This window comes from Protopterus annectens, chromosome 8.part0 (assembly GCF_019279795.1).
Source record: "Protopterus annectens isolate FY-2018-M chromosome 8.part0, PAN1.0, whole genome shotgun sequence".
In the NCBI taxonomy this organism is placed as follows: Eukaryota; Metazoa; Chordata; order Ceratodontiformes; family Protopteridae; genus Protopterus; species Protopterus annectens.
The window spans coordinates 405,811,346-405,817,345 of record NC_056741.1 but is presented as its reverse complement, the minus strand read 5'-3'; positions in this window follow the sequence as shown (position 1 = coordinate 405,817,345).

Genomic DNA, 6,000 nt, shown 5'->3' with positions numbered 1-6,000 from the left:
GGAACAGGCTACCAATTCATGTGAAACAGAGCACCTCTATAACACTGTTCAAGAGGACCCTGGATGAGTGGATGGGGCACCATCAATTCTTACCAGGGATAGCACCCACAACCCTCCTGGACATGGACAGTCATCACTAACTGCAGTCTTGGGTATTGACTAGTACCTCTATGGTATTACATTGAGTTGAAATGGCTAGGCTTAAAATGACCTCCAGGTCGATAGCCTAGTAATCTCTTATTATCTTGTAGCAGGAGAGGGCTAATTTCACCTATCTGAGCTGGGAATTGCTGGTGGAAAGCTCACTGAGTGCTTACCTGATTAGTCATAGGGCATGGTTAGTGAAAAACGTGCTTTTTTCTGACTTTATATAAACCTCACATTTGCACAAATCTGCTCTTTGTGCAGTGGTGGGTAATGATGTCTTGTATATACGCAGTCACCAGAAGTTGAAATTTCCTATAAAAACCACCTCGGACCTTTACCTCAGTCCCGCATTACTCATAGGGCAACTAATTTGCACAGTGAGCAGCACTTGCACATTTAGTTAAGACTGTTTAGGTCTACCTTACTTTATTGTAGCACTTCGGACTATTGCTGCTCAGACAGTATCTGGTTTGGGCCATGGGCAGCATCGCTGGTTAGGTTAGATGCAGATTACACCAAGTATGCAACCTTCCCTCATCTTGCAACAAACACCCTTCACTCTTATCCCTTGCAAGTAAACATTAGGACTTGCAAGCACAGATAAGTACTTTCCTGCTATCTCTGCATCCAGCTTGGTGGACATGGGTATCTTGAGGCAATGTAGCAATTGCCTTATATACACTCACAACCACTTAATGCTAATACAGACAAAAACAGTATGTGAAAGATGAAGTTACACATTGACACTGGAGGCTAGACTCTCACATACAGACTCACATACATCACTCACCACACCCACACTCACAAAGGACTACATACACCAACATAGACTCAGATATGCCAAGATGCTCACATGTAACTTACCTACATCTCAATGGCCTCTAATGCACAGTCCTCAGAAAATCCACATGCACACAAACAATACAATTCCAATCACAACACATAAAGACACATTTCTTTGTATCTCATCTACCAAGCCCATAAAGCAAAACACTCCACAACTCAGTATTCTGGTAATAGGAGATTCCCTTGTGAGACACACTGAAGTTTCTCTTACCAGGCTGGATAAGGAGAAGGCCACAGTTAGTTGCCTGTAAGGGCCAGGATCCACACCAGATCATGCAAGCACTCAGGTCACTTACTCCTAATTACCAGAATGACTCAGCCATAGTCTATGTGGATGTGAGTGACCTGAGAAACACCTACTTGGACTATATGAAGAGAGACATGATTGAGCTCTCAGAATATGTGTCACAGACAGGCATGAGTCTAGAATTGAGCATTCTACTGTCTCCAAGGATGATGCCACAATACTAGCAGAAAATGATTGGTTTTAACATTTGACTTAGCTACTAGTGTCATTCCAAAGAGGTCCAATACTTGTCAGTCTGGGAGGACACAGGCCACTCTGCTTTGACAGGGATGTTTTTCACCTGTCACCTCTAGGCTTTTGGATATTGGCCAAAACATTATACACCCCTATAGTGCATTTTTCAACATTGCCAAACAGACAAACCTTCCAACGTAACAAAAGTTACTCAGGTCAAGCTATATGTGTTACTGCTCAGTGATAGGAGTTTCAACAAGAAATTGTACTCCTTAGAAGCTCTACTCACCCTGGAGAATGCCGATGTCCTTGCAGTTACTGAAACATGGTTCAAAGCCACAAAAAGCACTCTGGCACTGCATGGCTATAATGCCCTTCATACGATCTGACCACCAAAAATATCAAAAGTAAGATATTTTTTAAAGGTGGTAATTGCTTGACTAAAATGATGGTCTATTTAGCACAGTGCCTTGACTGTCTGGTGTTTTATGTTGGTAAAATGGACAGGACTTTAAGATGTCATATTTATGAACACATATACGACATAAATAAAAAATGTGAGAAATGCATTGTATAAACATTTGATATCTAGTCCTAAATCCTCTAGATTTCAGTTTTGCATTTTAGAACAAATTAATATTAACCTAGGGGGAGGTGATGTGAAACTTTTATTGGAATAAAAGGAGACTAGGTGGCAATTAAGGCTAAATGCATTTAGGCAGCAGGGACTAATGATCATATCTCTATTGTACCATTTTTAAAACCATAAGGCTCGATTAGTTAATTAGGAGCATTTTTAACAAGTGGTTTGTAGTGTGAATATGAAAGTGTTTTTATCACACAAGTACTTGAATTATTTTTACATTTTATGTTTTTAGAGAAAGGTTAATGCAAGTGTACATGTCATTTCATAAGTGTTGCAAGTTTTATGTAGCACCCACTGTGCTTTAAGATGAAAGTGTTTTAATAATTGTTTTAATTAGTTAATTAATTGGTATGGTGTATTATATAAACATGGAGGATGGCTTTGCAAAGTTGCTCTGATGAAGTTCACTTATTTGTGGGTGAAAGTGTTTAATAAATAAAAGTTTCTTTATTTTAAACGAGGCAGTCCATTTTTCCAGCAAGATATGGTACTTTGGTTGCTTTAGTTTTGTTTTTGTTGGTACCATTCTACTGTGTTTTGTTATAGTTGTTTTTTTAAGTGGACTATTGCTGGTTATCAAGGAAAGCCTTTACATTACATTGCTCCATTATTGCCTTAGTCAATGGATTTCTTGGATGAGTTTCCTTCGGTATTCTTCCCAGTGAACCATGAGGAGTTTCGGAGGCTTCAATCAGAGATTTCCATCATTAAAGGGGAGCTAACTCGGCTTATTGACTTATTTAATCAACCAGAGGGTAATTTACATCTAAATATGAATACATTGCCATCCAGTATGGCGGCTTCAGCAGTTCCAGTCATTTTGAATGAAGAACGGAAGGAAGTTTTAAATAAGGATGCCAGTATCGGGTTGAGCTCTCATTTGAAGAACTTGGGGGGGGTTCCTTTAGGGTACAATCGACAGAGAAAGATGTTGTTTCATCAAATAATTCAATGAAAGCCATTTCTAATGTTATGGATGCTGATTTAGAAACGTTTTACCGTAATGGAGCCAGAACCAAAATTAAAAACACTTACGAGGCTGTTGGAGCTTCTAATAAAGGTACTAGAAATAATGGTGATATTTTAATGGATAACCTAAGACAGAAGGGACATAACAGTACTGATGTTAAGAGTCCGGAAGGTAGATTTGGGAAACTGACTGCCAGATTAAATAATTTTGAGCAATTTGCCTTCAGGAGGACTGCACCAGATCAATGATGTTGGTTATGGGTCAGGAATACCTGTCTGTGACTCTTTAAAGGACCTTATAGTATTGTTTAGTAAAAAACTATTTAAAATAAAGTTGTTGCAAGTTGACAATGCATATCTTAATAAATGTATAGAGTTACAGATTGTACCCAAGGGCTTGCGTTTTTTTTCAAGATGCCTTTGGGGTTAGATATTAATGATGGTGTGACTAATGAATTTTCATTATTTGTTGATAAATGTGGTTTTGAATTTATGAAACTGCTGATTAAGCATAATGATAGGAAAATTAGTTTATTGCTTAATGAAACAGAGAAGATTGATGGGGACATTAGGGGGGATTTATTGTTTGCACAATGGGAATTATTTTATATCAAACAGTTTGATATTATGAGTAAACAAATGTGTTAAATTACATACAACGAAGAGTAGGAAGATAGAGAGAGATACAAATCAATACAAGAATAAGCAAGTGTACCCCAGGAATAAGTACAAGAGTGGGGGTGAATATTTGAAATATGATAATAAAGTACAGAGAACCGGGGGTTATACTAATAAAGGCCAGTCGAGACAAACAAACCACCCTGTAAATTTTCCCAAATGGAATCAGAAGGGTTACACTTATCGGGGAGGTTACCCAGTGGATTCAGGTCAAAGAAGTTACTTTCAGGATCACCAGTACTATCAGGGGGGATCGAGGAGGCCCAGATGAAACAAGATGAAGTGATGGTTACTGATAAGTATGTGTATACATATAAGGGATTTAATATATATATAATTATACCAATTATAATATAACTAATTAACATTTTTCTTTGTTTAGTAAGGGAATGAAGTGTATCCCTACTAAAACTTTTGATTTGATTGATACATTGATAGAGACAAAATTATATTTTAGGAAATTGAATTTGGCATTATATTTTAATAAAGATGACAATTTTTCAGGGCCTGATTCAGGTAATCAACTGAGAAGGAAGAGTACTTTTAATCCACCCTTGCACTCCATTTTGTCTGTCATTGAGGAGGCTATTGGGAGACCTTTATCAGTTACAGGTCCAGCTTTATAATAGTAGGGGACCTTGGTTTAATTTGAATAAGGTGGAATATGGCCTTCTTCAAAATTTGAGTAATGACAAGACTATAAGGGTTATGCAACCTGATAAAGGAGAGGAATAGTCTTATTTGATACATTGGACTATTATCGTATTATGCTGGGGATTCTGGCTGACACTGAAACTCACTCCCCAGTTTCCCTTAATGAAATTGATATTGCTTATCAACATGTTGACTCATACATTGAGGAATACTTTATTGATGGGAGAATTGACAGGTTTATTTATGGATTCTTAAGGGTGGAAAAACCTGTTATGGCTGCCATATTTAGGATCAAAAATACCCTAGCAGGTAGTGAATCCACCATTTTGCCCTATAGTTTCTGGGAGTGGTTCTGAAATGTAACCCTTTGGGGTAGTGATAGATAGATGGCTTAAACCCATCTTTTCCAGAGTTGACCACTTGTTGATTGATTCTTGGGACTTTTTGAGTCATTTAAAAACTGATATTTGGAATAAAGACTTAATTTTTTTGACAGTAGGTATAGCTGATTTGTACATGTGTATACCCAAAGATTAGGGTTTGGATATGTTTTATAATAGTATCACTCATTATTCTGGTTTAGAAAATGATAGGGTTAAATTCATTGTTGAATTTATGAGTCTGATTTTGGACAATAACTTCATATTTTTTGACGGGGAATATTATAAGCAGGTGAAAGGGGTTTCTGTAGGTGCTTCACAAATATGGTTCTTTTAGACTGGGAGAATTCATTTGTTTTTAATCGCCCGTATAAAGAGAGTATTCACCTTTACCTTAGGTTTTTGGATGATATTTTTATTTTGTGGAGAGGCACAGAACATGATATTAAGTGTTTTATGGATTATTTACACCAGACCACTTATTTTTTGAAATTCGCATATGACAATACTTTCGAGGGCATTAGTTTCTTGGACACCTTTATTAAAAATACTGGGAAAGGTTTTAAGTCAAACATATATAGGAAACCCACCTTTAGCAATTCTTACTTAAGAGTTTTCCAGTTGCCATTCATTTAAACAGAAAAAAATATAGTTAAAGGATAAATGATTAGAGCAGCCAGAATGATGTCTACATATGAGGATGTGAGTATAGAGATGGATATTATTGGTAATATGTTTTTAGAAAGAGGGTATCCTGATTCTCTTATACAGGAAATTAAGGAATTGGTTATCTCACAATGGGGTTATTGTTATAAACCCCTATTGGGTAGCCCCCTTAATACCCAGAAAGAGTTGATGGATAACAGTAAATTTGAAAGGGCTGTTATATTGCAGTACGGTACACATCTAAGGAACGTTAAAGAAATTTTTAACAAGAATCGGAACATTTTAAGGGTAAACCCGGATATTCTTAATGCTTTGGAGTCTAGTCCCAATTTTGTTTATAAAATAGGGCTCAACTTTAAGGCAAGGTTTGAAGGACCAATATTACACCAGTAGATGAGGGTAAGGGTATGCAAACTAGCAAATATGGGTCCTGTAAACAATGTTCCTATATATTGGATGTGGAGTCCTTGATTCTGGAAAACCTAACTAAAAGTAAGATATTTTTTAAAGGTGGTAATTGCTTGACTAAAAGG